This window comes from Apium graveolens, chromosome 7 (genome assembly GCF_009905375.1).
Source record: "Apium graveolens cultivar Ventura chromosome 7, ASM990537v1, whole genome shotgun sequence".
In the NCBI taxonomy this organism is placed as follows: domain Eukaryota; kingdom Viridiplantae; phylum Streptophyta; class Magnoliopsida; order Apiales; family Apiaceae; genus Apium; species Apium graveolens.
The window spans coordinates 12,360,863-12,382,998 of record NC_133653.1 but is presented as its reverse complement, the minus strand read 5'-3'; the positions used below and the strand labels follow the sequence as shown (position 1 = coordinate 12,382,998).

General features: G+C 35.8%; 1 non-coding gene across 1 annotated transcript; it reads right to left on the bottom strand.

Annotated features, from left to right (window-relative positions):
• Nucleotides 1–1,340: 1,340 nt before the first annotated feature.
• On the bottom strand, nucleotides 1,341–1,447 carry LOC141676414 (small nucleolar RNA R71). The gene has a single exon (XR_012557005.1). It is a non-coding gene; the product is annotated as a small nucleolar RNA R71 (small nucleolar RNA).
• Nucleotides 1,448–22,136: the final 20,689 nt, after the last annotated feature.

The following is a 22,136-nucleotide window of genomic DNA, read 5'->3' as shown; positions in this document are numbered from 1 at the left end:
TATCATGTTTTCATTGGAACCCATGGTGACGATGAGTTCGATTATAAACTAATCGTTATCCTGGGGTTCTAACGGATTTACTTATGGATTTATTTAGTTAATTTGTTCAATATCTTGGTGTGTGGTGATTGATTGATATCCTAGTATTGGTTGTGCTTATTTGTCTTATGTGCGTAACTAACATATAAGATAGCGTGTTAATCTCTGTTGACGCGACAGTGAATGTAGAGATTTAGAACTTGCCATGCAAGCATAGGTTCATGTATAATTGTTATGCATGATTCGTAGGTAATTTTAACTATCTTACTTGCCCTATATAATCACGATAGATAACTTGCGCATTAAACCGTTATGTTTTCAATTCTTATAGACATATAAGGACTAAGCATAATTGGTGTTTATTCAACTTCTATCTCTTTAGTGGATGCTTGGTAGTAGGGTATTCGTACAACGAACGTTGGCGTTTACTAGTTTCGTGTTATCTGATTAGTGTCATCACCATTACATGCTAAGGTTAAGAATAAAAAGGCTATTGAATGAAGTATTTAATGAAGTTAGGATCCCATATTTGTAATTTATATTAATTCAACCATTCTTATTCTCCTAGTTATAATTATTAGTTTAATTTTTAGTTTAATCAAAATCCAACTTGTTATTTGTCTTAGCATTGAACGATAACCACACATTGTTGTATAGGTGCATAAATTGAACTTAACCTAAACCAGTCTATGTGGGAACGAATCTGATTTATATCTTATACTATTTGCGAACGCGTATACTTGCGTGTAATTTAGCGCGTGTTTTTGCTCTAACAAGTTTTTGGCGCCGCTATCGGGGACTCGGTGTTAATTTTTAGTTTATGTGCTTGTCATCAGTGGTCGTTAAAGTTCACTGACTCGGACTCTTTTACTCTCACGGTTTATTTGTTTGTGTTTCAGGTACTCATTATAATGGGGGATCCAGCAGTACGAACGAAAGCCTTGATGGATTTTTCTCAACCCAAGATCAATGACATTCAATCTAACATTATCAGGCCAGCTATCACAGCTAATACCTTTGAGATCAAGCATGGCATAATTCAGATGGTACAAAATTCAGTCCACTTTGGGGGTTCTCCAACGGAAGATCCCAATACGCACATTAGGGATTTCATAGAGATCTGCGACACCTTCAGGTTTAATGGTGTGTCTGAGGATGCAATGAAACTGAGACTGTTCCCATTCTCTCTGAAGGAGAAAGCTAAGAGCTGGTTATACTCTCTACCAGATGGTTTGATTACTACTTGGGAGGATCTTGCTCAGAAATTTCTTACTAAATTCTTCCCTATGGCGAAGACAGCTGCAATCAGGAATGCTCTTACTCAATTTGCGCAGCAATCAGGAGAATCTTTATACAAAGCTTGGGAGCGCTACAAGGAGATGCTTAGGAAGTATCCTCATCATGGAATGCCCGATTGGATGATCATCAATTGTTTTTATAATGGTTTGGGAGCACAGTCTAGACCCATGCTTGATGCAGCATCAGGTGGAGCGTTATGGGCAAAGAGTTGTGAGGAAGCTTATGAGCTAATTGAACTGATGGCTGCTAATGAATATCAGTATCCAACCCATAGATTGCCACAGGGCAAGATAACAAGAGTTCTTGAAGTGGATACAGCTACGGCTATCACTGCTCAACCAAAGGCATTGTCTATGAAGATCAATTCTCTGGCTAACTACGGTGTTAAGCAGATAACCAGTGTTTGTGAGCTGTGGTCAGGTTCACATGCGACGGATCAATGCGCTATATCTAGTGAATCAGCTCAGTTTGTGAGCAACTTTCAGAGATCGCAGCAGCCAGTTCCTGCCACTTATCATCTTGACAACTGGAATCATCCTAACGTCAGTTGGAGCAACAATCAGAATGCGATACAACAGCCATTCTGGCAATTTGGAAACAAGTAATTTAATTCTCCTGGTTTTTAGCAATAATTTGCACCAAGACAACAACTCCAACTTCAACAACAAACTCATGATGCAGGTCAATCTTCGAATGAAAAATATGAATTAGAGGAGTTGAGGCCTATGTGCAAAAACCAGGCTCTTATATGCCAAAGCCAGGTTATTTCTATCAAGACTCTGGACAACCAGATAGAACAAATTGCTAATGCCTTATTGAATCGACTACCAGGAACGCTTTCTAGTGATACAGGAGTTCCAGGCAAGAGGGAAGCAGAAGAGCAGGTTAAGGCAATAACATTGAGGTCTGGAAAGGTCGCAAGCCCCCAAATTCAGCAAAATGAAGAGCCTGGAAAATCTCAAGTTTTAGAAAATGCAGTTGTGGCTGAAGAAGAAATGCTGAAGGATGTCGAGGTGGAACCAAGGAAGAAAACTGTGGAACACACTCCTCCTGAGGGTAATACAGGGGAGAAGCAGGTCTATCATCCACCTCCTTTTCCTAAGAGGCTACAGAAGCAGAAGTTGGATAAGCAATTTGCTAAGTTTCTGGAGGTGTTCAAGAAACTTCATATCACGGAGGAATGAACAGATACCTAGCTATGCGAGGTTTATGAAAGGTATTCTCTCTCGAAAGGTGAAGCTTGATGACTTAGAGACCGTTGCTCTCACGGAGGAATGTAGTGCTGTACTATAACAGAAGTTGCCTCCGAAGGTTAAAGATCCTGGAAGCTTCACTATTCCTTGAACCATCGGAAACTTGTTTTGGATAAGTGTTTATGTGATTTGGGATCTAGCATCAATCTAATGCCCTTGTCTATCTTCAAGAAGCTTGGTCTACCTGATCCGAAGCCGATATATATGTCCTTGCATTTGGCAGATCGTTCTATTACATATCCACGAGGCATTATGGAGTATGTGTTGGTCAAGGTGGATAAACTCATCTTAACTGCTGACTTTGTAATTCTTGATTTTGAGGAAGATAAGAAGATTCCCATCATCTTGGGAAGACCATTCTTGGCTATAGGCCGAACTATGATCGATGTATAAAAAGGAGAGCTTACGATGAAGGTTCATGATCAAAAGGTCACTTTTCATGTGTTCAAGGCAATAAAGTTACCCACGGCTAAAGAGGAGTGATTTAAAGTACAATGGGTACACTCTGTCATAAATTCGGAGCCTGAGCAATTGCCAAAGTCAGATACCTTAGAGATAACCTTAATAGGGGAATCAGTTATTGAAGATGAAGAAGGAGCAGAGCAAATGCAGGTTGTGAATGCACCTCCGTGGAAGAGGAAGTTGGATATGTCATTCGATTCTCTTGGGTTAGCAGAGCTGAAAATTTCTTAGGAGCGTCTCGAGCCGTCTATTGAAGATGCCCCCACACTTGAGCTCAACCCATTACCAGATCACTTGAGTTATGCGTTCTTAGGTGCACCCCCTGACAAGGGGTTGGGATATACTTTTGATAATGTAGAGGGTAAACGGCCGGTTTCTCCCGTACTTACAGATGGTTCTTCTCGAGCACTGCAGACAGTTGATAAGTTTGGTCTTGGTGATGCGCATTATAGAAGGTTGATTCGGCGTATTGAGGCCATGCATGACATCCACCGATGTTTTGCTAAAGATTTGACACACGCTCTCGGTACTATTTTCCGAGCCACTGGTGTCGAGGTTGATTGGCCGCTTGATCCTCCACCCGAAGAGGGTGATCCTCCCGCTAACTAGGTATGCCTGATATCCTTATTATTACCTTCAATGAGGGCATTAAAATTTTTAAATTTGGGGGTGATAATGTAAGGATTAGTTTGTGTGTGTCCATATAGTTCATATAGATTCATGTTGCATATAATTATATTTCATTCGTAGTGTTACATGATTGTTCATATAGGACATATTTGTTTTTATGTGATTTCATATAGTTACATTTGCATGCATATAACATGATCCCTTAGGTTGAGCTATTTCTGATTGATTGGTTGATGTTGATGTGAGTGTAGTGATGACGAATAGAGAGATGTTTAAGTCCTAATGAATTGATTTGCATGCTAGAAATAAATATTTTCACAAATTTTTATAGGGTTGCTTGTGATCTAGATCATAATCATACTTGTTTGTTGTTGAGATTTAATCACTTGTTTATATCTAGAATTTTTGGTATTCTCGTAATGGCGTAAAACACTATTTTTTTTATATGGAGAAAAACTTGGATTTCATTGCTATTGTTGTAAGGCTAGGCGTCAAATGGCTAGTAGCCGGCTCATATTTTTATGAGTAGTCTAGGGTTGAATGAGATGGAGCGAAATGCACTCATTCAGAAATTGTTGAAAAAAAAGAAAAAAAAAGAGAAAAAAAAAAGAAAAGAAAAAAAAGGTATGTGTTTATGTATAATTGATCAAGAGTGAGTTCTTTAATACTCGAGTTATTAAGTTCTAGGGGACTTTGTGCCTAGTGACTTAAGGCTTTTCATAGTCTGGGGTCCGCTAACCTAACGCTCACTACATGGGTATTATTGTATAAATCTTTTGGGACCTCATTCATTGCACGGTCAAATACGCATGTTGTTATGTGTTCAATAATAACATGAATCCTTGTATAACTCTAGTAGGAAGGAGGTATTGAGAGTCATTATGCGTTTAACGTCTATTCTGTTTATAAACTTGTGATTGTTTTGATGAAAGATAAGTTATGGTTATTGATCTAGTATCGAGAGTATATCTGTTAAGCATCCACACACGCACGTTCCTGGTTTGTGAGTTGATTTGTGGGATTTATTCGAGCTCTGTTTTGAGTCATTGTATTCTTAGAGACATTGGCTTATTCATTTGGTTATGTTTATTCTGAGGGGATCTAGTGCATTATCATTTAGTTACATTCACGTAGTTGCATTCATGCATTAGGTTTGTTTTATAGTTTTGAGTCTGTTTATGCTTGAGGACAAACATCGATTCAAGTTTGGGGGTGTTATAAGTGGATTTTATATCTACTTGGAATGCTTCATTACAAGCTTAAGTTGGTATTTTGGACTCAAGTTGTTGGTATTTTTGATGTGTTTTTGTGTTATTGCATTTCAAGCATCAGTTAAAGGAAGAAAGAAGCTTTTCAAAACATTATGCTGAAAAAAAATCATAATTGGAAGCCTAGGCCAATATCAAGTTATAGAGAATCTCGTTAGGTTCGTGTGGGCAGTTGAATCGCCTAATTCTGACGAGTAGAACTCAAGTTATGGCCAAAAGAAGAATCAACAGAAAAGTACAGAAGTTCATGCGCGGCCGCCCCAGAAACCAGCGCGCCCGCGCTGACTTTCTGCCAAAACCAGCGCGGCCGGCCCCAGAATCCTGATTTTAGTAGAATTTGATGATTTTGAGGGTCCAGATCATCCGGGGGCCTATATATACCAATAAAAAGACGTTTTTAACAACAAGGAGACCTGGGAGAGCAATAAGAAGACCTAAAGAGCACGAGACGGCTACAGAGAAGAAGACTTTTGTTTTCTTTAATATAGTTGATACTTGGATGCTTGTTTTCGATTTGTCTTTGAACTCTAGTACTCTTATATTGTTTATTATCATGTTTTCATTGGAACCCATGGTGACGATGAGTTCGATTATGAACTAATCGTTATCGTGGGGTTCTAACGGATTTACTTATGGATTTCTTTAGTTAATTTATTCAATATCTTGGTGTGTGGTGATTGATTGATATCCTAGTATTGGTTGTGTTTATTCGTCTTATTTGCGTAGCTAACATATAAGATAGCGTGTTAATCTCTATTGACGCGACAGTAAATATAGAGATTTAGAACTTGCCATGCTAGCATAGGTTCATGCATAATTGTTATGCATGATTTGTAGGTAATTTTAACCATCTTACTTGCCCTATATAATCACAATTGATAACTTACGCATTAAACTGTTATGTTTTCAATTCTTATAGACATATAAGGACTAAGCATAATTGGTGTCTATTTAACTTCTATCTCTTTAGTGGATGCTTGGTAGTAGGGTATTCGTACAACGAAAGTTGGCGTTTACTAGTTTCGTGTTATCTGATTAGTGTCATCTCCATTACATGCTAAGGTTAAGAACAAAAAGGCTATTGAATGAAGTATTTAATGAAGTTAGGATCCCATGTTTGTCATATATATTAATTCAACCATTCTTGTTCTCCTAGTTATAATTGTTAGTTTAATTCTTAGTTTAATTAAAATCCAACTTGTTATTTGTCTTAGCATTGAACGATAACCATACATTGTTGTATAGGTGCATAAATTGAACTTAACCTAAACCAGTCTCAATGGGAACGAATCTGATTTATATCTTATACTATTTGCGAACGCGTATACTTGCGTGTAATTTAGCACGTGTTTTCACCTTAACTGTAGTTTAATAAGGATTAGGTGCAAATGGAATATTAGCAAATTGTGCATTCATATTCTGAGTAGACATAGCATTCAATGACATGGTAGGCATGGCAGTCATGTTGGGAAAAGAGGGAGGTGCAGATATGGGAGTAAACATAGCATTCTTGCAATTAACAGACAAATGATTAACACTACCACACTTGACACAGATAATTCTAGGTGTATATTTATCAGGTGTGTAGTTGTTATGTTTGTTAATTCCTACTTTCCCATTTCTATTGTTTTTCTTTTTAGCTTCTATTTTAACCTCAATCTTTTCCAATTTGTCATTTAATTCCTTGATAGAAAAATGCCCGACGTTAACTTTCTTCTCCTTCTTCACTTGACTTAATTCTCCTGGAACAAAGTTTTTAGAAACTGATCCATATTTCTCATTCATCTTGGCTAGCTTAGCTTTGTTCACTGGCTTACTCACAGTCGACGGATGTCGCTCCTTGTCACTCGACGAATAATCCTTTTGATTATCTGATGGATGATTTTCATCATCCGTCGAGTCCACATCTGTCAACAATCCTTCAACCAAATTAGACTTCAGCTTCTCCTTACTCTTCTTCCAGGCTGCATCACAAAAGGACTCAATACCTTGAACTTTAGTGATTTGAGCATGAACATCTCTTGATGATTTCCATGCATTAATCACCTCCTGTTCTTGTTCAAGCTGCTTCTCCAAAATCTCTTCTTTCTTCAAGGACTCAGTTAATTCATCCTTAGAAATCTTACACTCAATTCTCAATTTTTCAAATTCAATAAACTGAGACTCTAGCACATTGTTCCTCTCACTTAAAAACAAATTGTTTTCTTTAATTTTAGCATTTTCCTTAGTGAGGGACTTAAGTGTAACACGCAGATGATATAATTCAGTTGACATGTCATTGATTGCATAATTACACTCAGCTTTAGATAAATGTGCTAGGTTAGTGGTGATTACCTGATTACTTGAAGAACTTGTTTCTGTTTCATCAGACTTGGCCATCAGGGGTAGATTGACATAACTTATTTCTTCATCTTCATCCAATCCATCAACTGCCCAGTCATTTTCCTGTGTAATGAAAGCCCTTTCCTTTTGCTTGAGCAAATCAAAATATTTCTGTTTATAATCAGCAAGCTCAAACTTCTTTTTGCTGGAGTCAGACTTTCTACATTCACTGGCAAAATGTCCTGCTAAGCCACATTTAAAACACTTGAATTTTGACTTATCAGCCATGTTTCTATTTGGCTTAGCTGCTCCAAAGTTCTTCTTGAATTTAAGCTTGGAAAATCTCCTAGATAGGAATACTAGATGCTCATCAATATCATCCATGTCATCTTGGCTCAAATGATCTTCATTTTCAGCTACCAGCCCTTTATCCTTGCTCTCACAGACCTTTGAAGTAGACTCAACAGCTTCTACCTTCATCTCCTTTTCCTTCTCTAACTCAGCAACCAATGGTATGGACCCTCCTTTCTTCCTTCCTTTCTCCATCCTTTCATCTTGCTCTATTTCAAGCTCATATGTTTTCAGGATGCCATACAGTCTCTTTAAGGTAAACTCCTTGTAATCCTGTGGGTTTCTCAATGAGACTGTCATTGGCTTCCACTCATTTGGAAGAGATCTAAGGAGCTTGCGGTTAGAGTATTTTGTTTGATAGACTCTTCCATGCAACTTCAGAGCATTTAGTAGCTTTTGAAATCTACTAAATATATTAGTGAGAGACTCACTATCTTCACAGTGGAAATGCTCATATTGCTGAATTAGCAGCTGCATCTTGTTCTCCCTTACTTGCTCAGTGCCATCACAAATAATCTAGATTGTGTCCCAAACCTCTTTGGATGTTTTGCAGTTAATGATGTTTTCAAACATATCACCATCAACTCCATTGAACAATATATTCATGGCCTTCTTATCTTTCCTGACTTGCTCAATATCAGGGTCTGACCATTCATGCCTTGGTCTTGGAACAGATGGTTCATCGCCAGTTGCAGCTCTCATTGGTACATGAGGACCTATCTCTATACAATCCACATAGGCCTCATCTTGGGAAAGAATATATAGGTGCATCTTCACCTTCCATTGGTGATAATTATCTTTGTCCAAAAATGGAATTTTAACTGTAACATCCTTCTTGTTCATCTTGCTGTTTGTTGTGATCTTTACAATCTTTGTACTTCAAGAGCTTGCTCTGATAGTAATTGTTATTCCCTAACAATACAACAAAAATTACAGAAGGGGGGTTGAATGTAATTCTGGCTAATTTTTCAGATTTTAAAACAGTTGTCACTTAATACATATAGTAGTGTTTGATTTGCTAAGGTGCGGAATTGAAAGATAATTGAAATCAAAACACTAAGTAATAAAATATAAGCTTTAAAACTTTCTGGTGGATAATTTGAATGTATCCACCAGATATATATATATATATATATATATATCAGTTTGAGAACTCTGTGTAGCTTAAAATGGATCACAGCTGCTTTACAAGTAGAACAAACAAACTACAGAGAAATTCTTGACAAGTACAACTTTTTCTATCTCTCTTTAAAATGTGTTTGCTTAGTTGAATGTTCTACTAGCTACACTTGGTTTATATATCACCAAGTTTACATGACAATAAGATAGAATAATAAATCAAAATATAACTAGTCTAACTCCATGCTACTTCGCTACTCTATTCCAGCATCTTTGAATATCTTCACAATTGCATGAAAATGATAATGCTTCTTTGTTCTCAAATTCCTGCTTAATAGGCTGCCACATTCCTTTTGCAAACACCCAACGCATATGACTGTGTTGTCACTGTCAACAACTATTTGAATTTGATCATCCGTCGGGACTATGCTTGTCATCCATCGGGAAGCTTTGTTGATCATCCGTCGGGAGTCTTGTAGATCATCCGCCGGGTGTCTATTTGTCACTTTACTCCATTTCACATATACGGAATTATAAAACATCTCATATTTACAATTAATCAACCTATTCTGCATATCAATCTAGTAGTCAACATGACCTATATACTCCTACAGAATCTACACAAAGTTGTTTACAGAAATGTGCTACAATTCTTATTATTACATAAGCTACTCACTCGATGGATGTTAATCTGTCATCCATCGGGACTGTAAAGTTTATCCGTCGGTACTGTATTAGATCATCCGTCGAGTGCTACAAAATTCACTAAGTTAAATCTACTAAGGTGTTTTGTTTAACTTATCATCAAGTTCACAACATATTCCTAACATTTGTCGTATAAGTTTTTAAAAATGTGAACGCCTAATTGAAATGTTTTTTTAGAATGGGATACAGCTGATAGTAGTTCCACATTTGTAAGCTCGAATGTACAACACAATAAACCAACTTTTGCATGTAATGTACGAAAGAGCATGATAGAATACTTAGATTATACAAATGACAATTGTACTACAACATGTAAAGTGAAAGATAATTGGTGGAAAGTAAGACAGGAAAATGCAATAATGCTAAGAAACGAGCAAGTAGAAGTTCACGTTGTTAAGTGTGGGCGCCCTGGGCATTTCTTGCTATGCTTGGTGTGACCTTCTTGGTTGAATACACTACATTTATTTCCTAACCGCGGACCATCAATCTCCGTTCGGATCTGCACCGATTGGCCCATATCTCCACGTTTTTTCTTAAGTTTTTTCAATGACTCAAGCTTGTTTGTGGTTGTTTGACTATAACGAACACCATTGTCGTGGGAACGTGTCCACCTCTCTACGGGTATTCTGGAAAGATAGTCAAGGACGGGGGGGGGGGGAATTTCACCAATCCTTGCCATGTATGCTTCATGTTACAAAAAAAATGCAACTACTTTTGAAAAACCAGTGAAATTGCGTCTTCATAAAAAAAAATCACTATCGACTTGCAGGTACCCTTTTTGAAGCCATGAAAGTCATATACATATTGTTTTTCATTAAAACGAAAAATACGTACTAAAAATAGGTTTGCATGACTCCCCAATAAAAAAAATTACACCAAAATAAATTTTTTACAGTTTAATATTAGAGCTAAAAAATAGGCCTCCATAGAATTTTTCACACTTGAAAATTATTGCACACGCTTGCAAATCCGGGAGGAAAAGGAAAAATATAAAATAATAAAATAATATACCCCAAAATGCCACTTCTTCTGGGACTCTGGGGATGAACCCCGAAAGAAGTGGCGTTCTGTGCCAATTCTGGAATATTTTGAATGGTTGTGCCAAAAAACTGAACTTTCTGTTGAGCTATGCCAAAAAAGTCCGGGAGCCGGTCTATCAGTCTATGCATTTTAGTTAGTTTCTTACAATTGATTGAGTATATTTTTTTGATTATTCTGTACATTTACACATGCATTCAAATTTTAAATGAAAGCACTTTTCATACAGTGAATCCAGTTACGATTTTCTTGTGAGAACTTCTTTTTTATTGAAAATCTCTCTTCCCGACGGAAATTCATAAAGTCTGAATTTCTTTTATTGTACATAATATTTAATTATTAATTAGAACAAAATATAATTATTCATTTTTGGATTCTAATCCCTACGAAACTATTATTATAATTTGCAACCAATTCTATTGATTTTTTGCGAGTAAATATAATAATGATTTTTTTTGTGTGTATATGGAATCTAAGGGCACGTTTGAGATTTCACAAAAAATGTAACTTATGACTTAAAGTTGAAAAGTGTCGTATAAGTGATATGAACATCGTAATTTACAAGTTATTTAGTCGTTTGGATAATTTTACGCATAAATTACTTATAAGTTGTTGAAATGTTTGGTAAATCATAACTTATTTTGAAAAAATTTAAAATTTTAATATAATAATTCATTATTATACATAATATAATTATAATAATAAATGTCTTTATTATCTAATTAAATTATGATACTCATATAATTATTATTCAATTCAATAATGTCTTATATCACCGAGCTCGTACAATTATATTGGGTTATATTGGATTTAAACCTAACATATACACGGGTACAAGATTAAAATTATTAAATTAATATTTGCAGAAATTGAACCTTTTTTTGAACAATCTGAAATTGAACTTATAATTGGTGCAAAATACATATCAAAATTCCTGATTAATTCTATACAGACTATGTGATCGATTAAATTTTCCAAATTCTATTATTACTTTGCAAGATGAGCATACGAATCTGTTAATAGAAGAACAAGTAACAAGTTTAACTTGAGGAACAAATAAAATATGAATCAGAAAGTTTAAAGTTTAAAGTTTAAATAAAATTGAAAATCTTTTGAGATTTTGGAAAAGATTCGATGCTGTCAAGAGCAAGTGATGAATCGTGAAAAGGATAAGTTGACGGGAGAAGAAATTAAAGCTCAAAAGGATGGAAAAGGGATATACCATGTTAACTCACGTATTTGGATACCTAATGTCGTGGAACTAAAGCACGAGATTTTGCAAGAAGCGCATAACTCGAGATTTTCAATTCACCCTGGAAGTACGAAGATGTACCAGGATTTAAAAGAAAGTTATTGGTGGCCAAACATGAAAAAGGAAATTGCGGAATGGATAAGTAAATGTTACACGTGCCAAAGAGTCAAAACGGAACATCAAAGGCCAAGCGGATTGCTTCAGCCACTGGACATACCCGAATGGAAATAGGAGCATATAGCGATGGATTTCGTGGTAGGACTACCTAAAACCAAGTCAAATCATGATGCGATTTGGGTGGTAATCGATCGGTTGACGAAGTCAGCACATTTTTTGCCGATAAATGAAAGGTTTTCGTTGGAAAAGTTAGTCAAATTGTATTTGGATGAGATTGTGATACGCCATGGAGTTCCTGTATCTATCGTATCTGATAGAGAGCCAAGGTTTAATTCGAGATTTTGGCGACAATTCCATGATCATTTGGGAACTAAGTTGAAAATGAGTACGGCATATCATTCGCAGACAGACGGACAAAGTGAAAGGACAATTCAGACGATTGAAGATATGTTGCGAACCTGTGTAATAGATTTCAAAGGAAATTGGGACGATCATTTGCCCTTAATTGAGTTTTCCTACAACAACAGTTATCACGCGAGTATTGGCATGCCGCCTTATGAAGTGTTGTATGGAAGAAAGTGTAGGTCCCTTACTTATTGGGACGAAGTTGGTGAGCGCAAATTAATTGGCCCAGAGCTAGTTCAACAAACAAAGGAAAAGGTCGAAATGATTCAAAAGAGATTAATTACAGCTTAAGATCAACAGGCAAAGTACGCAAATCAAGAACGTAAAGATGTGCAATTTGAATCTGGAGACAAAGTCTTGTTAAAGATATCACCTTGGAAAGGTTTAACCCGATTCAAATTGTTAAGGAAATTTGAGACTCTAGCACATTGTTCCTCTCACTTAAAAACAAATTGTTTTCTTTAATTTTAGCATTTTCCTTAGTGAGGGACTTAAGTGTAACACGCAGATGATATAATTCAGTTGACATGTCATTGATTGCATAATTACACTCAGCTTTAGATAAATGTGCTAGGTTAGTGGTGATTACCTGATTACTTGAAGAACTTGTTTCTGTTTCATCAGACTTGGCCATCAGGGGTAGATTGACATAACTTATTTCTTCATCTTCATCCAATCCATCAACTGCCCAGTCATTTTCCTGTGTAATGAAAGCCCTTTCCTTTTGCTTGAGCAAATCAAAATATTTCTGTTTATAATCAGCAAGCTCAAACTTCTTTTTGCTGGAGTCAGACTTTCTACATTCACTGGCAAAATGTCCTGCTAAGCCACATTTAAAACACTTGAATTTTGACTTATCAGCCATGTTTCTATTTGGCTTAGCTGCTCCAAAGTTCTTCTTGAATTTAAGCTTGGAAAATCTCCTAGATAGGAATACTAGATGCTCATCAATATCATCCATGTCATCTTGGCTCAAATGATCTTCATTTTCAGCTACCAGCCCTTTATCCTTGCTCTCACAGACCTTTGAAGTAGACTCAACAGCTTCTACCTTCATCTCCTTTTCCTTCTCTAACTCAACAACCAATGGTATGGACCCTCCTTTCTTCCTTCCTTTCTCCATCCTTTCATCTTGCTCTATTTCAAGCTCATATGTTTTCAGGATGCCATACAGTCTCTTTAAGGTAAACTCCTTGTAATCCTGTGGGTTTCTCAATGAGACTGTCATTGGCTTCCACTCATTTGGAAGAGATCTAAGGAGCTTGCGGTTAGAGTATTTTGTTTGATAGACTCTTCCATGCAACTTCAGAGCATTTAGTAGCTTTTGAAATCTACTAAATATATTAGTGAGAGACTCACTATCTTCACAGTGGAAATGCTCATATTGCTGAATTAGCAGCTGCATCTTGTTCTCCCTTACTTGCTCAGTGCCATCACAAATAATCTAGATTGTGTCCCAAACCTCTTTGGATGTTTTGCAGTTAATGATGTTTTCAAACATATCACCATCAACTCCATTGAACAATATATTCATGGCCTTCTTATCTTTCCTGACTTGCTCAATATCAGGGTCTGACCATTCATGCCTTGGTCTTGGAACAGATGGTTCATCGCCAGTTGCAGCTCTCATTGGTACATGAGGACCTATCTCTATACAATCCACATAGGCCTCATCTTGGGAAAGAATATATAGGTGCATCTTCACCTTCCATTGGTGATAATTATCTTTGTCCAAAAATGGAATTTTAACTGTAACATCCTTCTTGTTCATCTTGCTGTTTGTTGTGATCTTTACAATCTTTGTACTTCAAGAGCTTGCTCTGATAGTAATTGTTATTCCCTAACAATACAACAAAAATTACAGAAGGGGGGTTGAATGTAATTCTGGCTAATTTTTCAGATTTTAAAACAGTTGTCACTTAATACATATAGTAGTGTTTGATTTGCTAAGGTGCGGAATTGAAAGATAATTGAAATCAAAACACTAAGTAATAAAATATAAGCTTTAAAACTTTCTGGTGGATAATTTGAATGTATCCACCAGATATATATATATATATATATCAGTTTGAGAACTCTGTGTAGCTTAAAATGGATCACAGCTGCTTTACAAGTAGAACAAACAAACTACAGAGAAATTCTTGACAAGTACAACTTTTTCTATCTCTCTTTAAAATGTGTTTGCTTAGTTGAATGTTCTACTAGCTACACTTGGTTTATATATCACCAAGTTTACATGACAATAAGATAGAATAATAAATCAAAATATAACTAGTCTAACTCCATGCTACTTCGCTACTCTATTCCAGCATCTTTGAATATCTTCACAATTGCATGAAAATGATAATGCTTCTTTGTTCTCAAATTCCTGCTTAATAGGCTGCCACATTCCTTTTGCAAACACCCAACGCATATGACTGTGTTGTCACTGTCAACAACTATTTGAATTTGATCATCCGTCGGGACTATGCTTGTCATCCATCGGGAAGCTTTGTTGATCATCCGTCGGGAGTCTTGTAGATCATCCGCCGGGTGTCTATTTGTCACTTTACTCCATTTCACATATACGGAATTATAAAACATCTCATATTTAAAATTAATCAACCTATTCTGCATATCAATCTAGTAGTCAACATGACCTATATACTCCTACAGAATCTACACAAAGTTGTTTACAGAAATGTGCTACAATTCTTATTATTACATAAGCTACTCACTCGATGGATGTTAATCTGTCATCCATCGGGACTGTAAAGTTTATCCGTCGGTACTGTATTAGATCATCCGTCGAGTGCTACAAAATTCACTAAGTTAAATCTACTAAGGTGTTTTGTTTAACTTATCATCAAGTTCACAACATATTCCTAACATTTGTCGTATAAGTTTTTAAAAATGTGAACGCCTAATTGAAATGTTTTTTTAGAATGGGATACAGCTGATAGTAGTTCCACATTTGTAAGCTCGAATGTACAACACAATAAACCAACTTTTGCATGTAATGTACGAAAGAGCATGATAGAATACTTAGATTATACAAATGACAATTGTACTACAACATGTAAAGTGAAAGATAATTGGTGGAAAGTAAGACAGGAAAATGCAATAATGCTAAGAAACGAGCAAGTAGAAGTTCACGTTGTTAAGTGTGGGCGCCCTGGGCATTTCTTGCTATGCTTGGTGTGACCTTCTTGGTTGAATACACTACATTTATTTCCTAACCGCGGACCATCAATCTCCGTTCGGATCTGCACTGATTGGCCCATATCTCCACGTTTTTTCTTAAGTTTTTTCAATGACTCAAGCTTGTTTGTGGTTGTTTGACTATAACGAACACCATTGTCGTGGGAACGTGTCCACCTCTCTACGGGTATTCTGGAAAGATAGTCAAGGACGGGGGGGGGGGGGGGGCGCAATTTCACCAATCCTTGCCATGTATGCTTCATGTTACAAAAAAAATGCAACTACTTTTGAAAAACCAGTGAAATTGCGTCTTCATAAAAAAAAATCACTATCGACTTGCAGGTACCCTTTTTGAAGCCATGAAAGTCATATACATATTGTTTTTCATTAAAACGAAAAATACGTACTAAAAATAGGTTTGCATGACTCCCCAATAAAAAAAATTACACCAAAATAAATTTTTTACAGTTTAATATTAGAGCTAAAAAATAGGCCTCCATAGAATTTTTCACACTTGAAAATTATTGCACACGCTTGCAAATCCGGGAGGAAAAGGAAAAATATAAAATAATAAAATAATATACCCCAAAATGCCACTTCTTCTGGGACTCTGGGGATGAACCCCGAAAGAAGTGGCGTTCTGTGCCAATTCTGGAATATTTTGAATGGTTGTGCCAAAAAACTGAACTTTCTGTTGAGCTATGCCAAAAAAGTCCGGGAGCCGGTCTATCAGTCTATGCATTTTAGTTAGTTTCTTACAATTGATTGAGTATATTTTTTTGATTATTCTGTACATTTACACATGCATTCAAATTTTAAATGAAAGCACTTTTCATACAGTGAATCCAGTTACGATTTTCTTGTGAGAACTTCTTTTTTATTGAAAATCTCTCTTCCCGACGGAAATTCATAAAGTCTGAATTTCTTTTATTGTACATAATATTTAATTATTAATTAGAACAAAATATAATTATTCATTTTTGGATTCTAATCCCTACGAAACTATTATTATAATTTGCAACCAATTCTATTGATTTTTTGCGAGTAAATATAATAATGATTTTTTTTGTGTGTATATGGAATCTAAGGGCACGTTTGAGATTTCACAAAAAATGTAACTTATGACTTAAAGTTGAAAAGTGTCGTATAAGTGATATGAACATCGTAATTTACAAGTTATTTAGTCGTTTGGATAATTTTACGCATAAATTACTTATAAGTTGTTGAAATGTTTGGTAAATCATAACTTATTTTGAAAAAATTTAAAATTTTAATATAATAATTCATTATTATACATAATATAATTATAATAATAAATGTCTTTATTATCTAATTAAATTATGATACTCATATAATTATTATTCAATTCAATAATGTCTTATATCACCGAGCTCGTACAATTATATTGGGTTATATTGGATTTAAACCTAACATATACACGGGTACAAGATTAAAATTATTAAATTAATATTTGCAGAAATTGAACCTTTTTTTGAACAATCTGAAATTGAACTTATAATTGGTGCAAAATACATATCAAAATTCCTGATTAATTCTATACAGACTATGTGATCGATTAAATTTTCCAAATTCTATTATTACTTTGCAAGATGAGCATACGAATCTGTTAATAGAAGAACAAGTAACAAGTTTAACTTGAGGAACAAATAAAATATGAATCAGAAAGTTTTGAAGAAAAAAAATACGATCATTGAAAATTTAGTTGAAAATGGGAATGAGAAAATAAGGGAGAACCAACTTCCACATTATTACCATTTAAGACGGAAAGAAGCTCGACATAATGAGTTGCCAAACAGGATAAATTCCGGAGTCCATTTTTCTCATTGTAGTTATATATATGAAGCCCCAAACAGACACTAAGTTAAGTTATTTATTCCACCTTAATTTGATCATTCTCCATATTTTATCTATCAGCAAAAAGTTACGCGTGACATTAAAAATTATACTATGCAGGAACCGATTTCCACCACTTAAATGGTTACGTTGTGTTTGGTTGAGGATTTTTAGGAATATGTATATATATTTTTCATTTCAAATTTGTAAAATGTATTTCTCCAAACTCATACCTTAAATCCTCAAAGTATAAGTTTTTTGTGATATCCTATATGAATGATGAGTATCAGGTGAAATGGACGGATTTAGAGATCATAATTATTCAAATCAAATTAAGAGATTTTATAATTTACTTAATCCTTACGGTGAGCATAATCGTTAATGATACAACTAAATTACCCAAATTGTAACGATTTGGTTTGAACGGTTTCAGTTTAAACCACTAAAAACAAAAAACATACCTATATTTTTCGAGTAATTAACAAAAAAGTTATTTAAAAAACAAGTGATAACATTACATAATGTTTGTTCATGAAATACTTAATCAGGAAAGGAGTATAAAAGATCAACATAAATAAAGTTTTTAATCACTCGTAGAAGATTAAATTTGGACTGCTAAACTTAAAATGATCCGTTTTTGATGTCCATGTCCTCTCTTGTCCTCTACTCATCTCATTGTACTACCTGAAATTATTTTAATGTATATATCATTTCTTCACAATATTTTATTTATATTGTTATATAATATCTTATATATATTAATATTTTAGAGCAGTTTGTTTATATTGGGTGGTTTGATTATCGGTTTAACGGTATGATTATATCAGTCAGTGTTATGCCCAAAATTTGGTATAAACCTTGTTCGGGTCAAAACCGGGTCAATTGGTTAGAATTGAGATATTGATGCCTAAAATTAAGAAAAAGATAAGGCATCTATTTTTATTATGAAGGAAGAAGGCGCGCCCTACAGATATGGGAAGGCGCACCTTTATGCTTACAGGAAGATTAATGCTAAAACATTTTAAATAATCAAGGTGTCCCCTCATTAGTGAAGGAGGCGCACCCTATTGTTACGTGAAGAAGGGAATTTGAGTAATTCTCTAAGTTAGCTTCTCACCTGTGGAAGGTCTTAGGGCGCGCCCTAAGTAGAAGAGATGGTTTAGATGGGATTTCAGCATGGTTACTTGGACGGATTCTTTGGATGATTCAAGGAAGAAGAAGATTATTTTTACTAATCTATTTATTGCAGGTACTCTATTGAAGAACTCCTTCATGTAATGCAACCACAAAAAGGCAGTGTCTGTGGTCAGAGACCTTCATGGGTATGCCTGGACGGAAGGCCTCCTCCTGTAGTCAACGAGTGTCCTCATTGGGGATGTGGGGTAAACTTTGGTGTGTATTTTGGGAGCTCTATCTCTGTAGTCAACGGGTGTCCTCGTTGGAAGACTTTGGAGTATCCTGCATTTTGCACCCAAAAGCTTGGGATCACTTGTCCTGCAATCTGGTAGGGGCTCCTTATCCGGGGGACAAGGATGCGTCCAACATTTGGGGTGAACCACAACTATACATGCGTCCACGAATTAGAGAAATAGCATGTAGCGGAGGGTTATCCTTGGCCAGGGAAATGCCTTATCCGTGAAGTCTCGAAGTCGCGGCAAGCCTTGGGCCTTTGTGGTTGGGCCTCATCGGCGGACATTCCTAAAGCTAGTAGAAGACGGTTTCCAATAAGTTTCCTACTGGGCCTCGGGACAAGAGATCTATGCCCGTTAGGTTTCTTGTTCCCCAAGAACTACGCTGGCTTGATTCCCTATAATAGGGATACGTAGGCAAATTGTAAGGGGTCAGAAGCGAGAGCCATAAGGAGCCACCTCCAAACCTAAGCAATCTCAGCCCCCAATTCATCACAACCACCACACTCCGCTCACTTTTCAGGCATAGAACCACCTCTATAGATCTTGATTCCAGCGACGAACCTCAAACTTTGTTGATACCAAATTCCTCCGTCAAAAAATTGGCACTAGAAAGAGGGGCTGATCAAGATCATAATCTCAGGAGGAAGAGATGTCTCATTATTGTGCAAGAAATGCTTGTACTTTAACAAGACTAAGTTAAATTGACAACCCTAAGTAAGTTATATTGTAATCTTAGTTTGTGTTTGCATTGTATTTGTAATATTTAAAGTCTGTAAAAATGTAAAAGAGCAGACTGGAGTCTTTTTATTTAAACAGTATCAAGCCTAAGGATTCTATCTAGAAGAAGATCAAGAAGATCATGCCTCAGAAGAATTATGAAGAAGCTTGGAGTTGAATAAATATGTTTGGATAAAAATATTCTAAGTCAAGATCTCTACAAGTCACATATTTAGTGTTATAGAGAAGTCATTCGAGAACTCCAGAATGACTTATAGAGAAATCAGGAAAGCTACTAGAGAACTCAAAGATATCGACAAGCCAAATTGAAGACATGAAGATTGGAGATATCGACAAGTCATTTCTTCACTAGAGAACTCAGAGTTATCGACAAGTCAACATTCATTAGAGAACTCTGAGTTATCGATAAGTTAAATTCTACTAGAGAACTCAGAGATATCAATAAGTCATAATTTACTAGAGAACTCTGAGACATCGACAAGTCAAATCTGACTAGAGAACTCTGAGTTATCGACAAGTCAACAAGTCACTAGAGAACTCAGAGATATCGATAAGTCAAAGTGAAGATATGAAGACTAGATATCTTGACAAGCCAAATTCTCCTTAGAGAACTGAGAGACCTCTACAAGTCAAATTAACTATAGAGCACTAGAGATCTCGATAAGCCATTATACTTATCAAGATGTCAAGTTCTCTATAGACCAAACTGGAGATATCGAGGTAAAATCTCAAAGTATAAAATTGCAGACCAGTTCAATATCCAAGATTTACAATCAACAAACAATCCAAACAGCTGGATTGACAAATCTACAAAAAGCAGCTTGAAGGATGTGCAAGATCAATGGTGAAGATTAACTGACAAAGGAAGATCAAAGTAAACACAGGATGCTAAGTTATGCTAAGCCAGAAATAGAAGATACACTTTTCCTAAAATGGAAATGACAAGTGACAGTTTACAAAAGCTAATAGCATGTCTTATTGTACACTGTGTAAACCAACAGTTAACTAAATTATAAAGTTAACACTGGTCCTTAAGTCAGAAGTAACAATTTAGAAAAAGAATCTTGTAACACTCTCAAGAAGAAGCTAATCTCTTTATTAACAAAGAGCCTAGATTTTTTTTAGCAAAACTTTCTAAATTTTAATATAAAATTAAGTAAGTTTTGAAAGATCCGTGTTCTTCATTATTGCATGTTTAATTTATGTTGTAACACATTTTCACTACAAGATTTAATTTACTTTGTTCAGCCATAAAAAGTTCAAGAAAAGCATAAAACAGGAAAACACATTCACCCCCCTTCTGTGTGTTATTCATTTCCTAACAAGTGGTATCAGAGCAAAATCTGAAAGCAAACTGATTCAAGATCTTGGAAGAATGAATACACAGAAAATCAGTAGCATCAAAATTCCTACATTTGACAAAGTTAACTACACTCTTTGGAAAAAGAAAATGTTGCTGTTTATCAGGATGGCCAATCCACTCTATATTCAGATTCTCAAAGTGGGCCCTTCACTCCTATGGTTAGAGTTGAAGAATCAACTGATGGTGATATGATCATTCCCGCTCATTATGCTCCAAAAGACCCTTATGAGTACACTGGACCTGAAAAAGAAAAATTTCCCTGGATAGTGGCTTGCAGCTGATATTGATAGAGTCACTTGACAATGTAATGTACAACAACATTGTCAACTGTGACACTGCCAAACAGATCTGGAAAAAGATTGAGATACTCTGTGAGGGAACTGAGGAAGTTAGATCTAATCAAAGAAGGATATTGATTTCACAGTATGAGGGTTTCATGGCCAAGCCAAAAGAAAGTATAACTGATGCGTTTGAAATGTTTAACAAGCTGATAAATGACTTGCAGCTCGATGGCAAATACTATGAAGCTGAAGAAGTGAAATTGAAGTTCTTGCTTACTCTACCTGATCATTTGGAACAGAAAATATTAGCAATCAGGGAAGGGAGAGATTTGAGCAGAATAACACTGGAAGTTCTATATGGAATTCTCAAACATATGAACTGGAAATGATTCAAAGGAAATCAGTGAGATCTGGTCAAGGACATGTAGTAGATGGCTCAAGTGCTTTAATTGTCAATGAAAGCCAAACATCTAATGATGAGCCAAAATCTCAAACTCCAGTTGCCTCACCAAGTGAGCAAAAAACAAATGATTCACCGGAACAAGTCATTCTGGAATCGGAAGAAGATGAGTTCTACACTCTTGATGAACTAGATGAGCTAGATCAGTCAATGGCCTATCTGGCAAGAAAGTTCTCTAATGTTAGAGTAAAGAAGCCAAGATTCTTTAAGGGTAAAGGACAGTCTTTCAACAAAGACATCAACTGGAAAGGAAAAGGGAAGTACACTTCTGATAGCAAGAATGGTTACAAAACTGGATCTGTTAACATATCTAAGATAAGGTGCTACAACTGTGATGAACTAGGCCATTTTGCCACAGAATGCAGGAAACCCAAGAAAGCAAAGAAAGACAAAGCTTATCTTGAACTGGAAGCAAAGTATGAAACTCTTCTGAAGAAATAACAAAGTAAAGCTTATATTGTAGAAGGAAAAAGTTGGGATGATTCTGATAATGAAACTATACTTTAATGGCCTTGTAGCAAGGAGAATCATCCTCATCAAAATCACAGGTACCAACTCTCACTACCATTGAATTAAATGTGAGTCAAT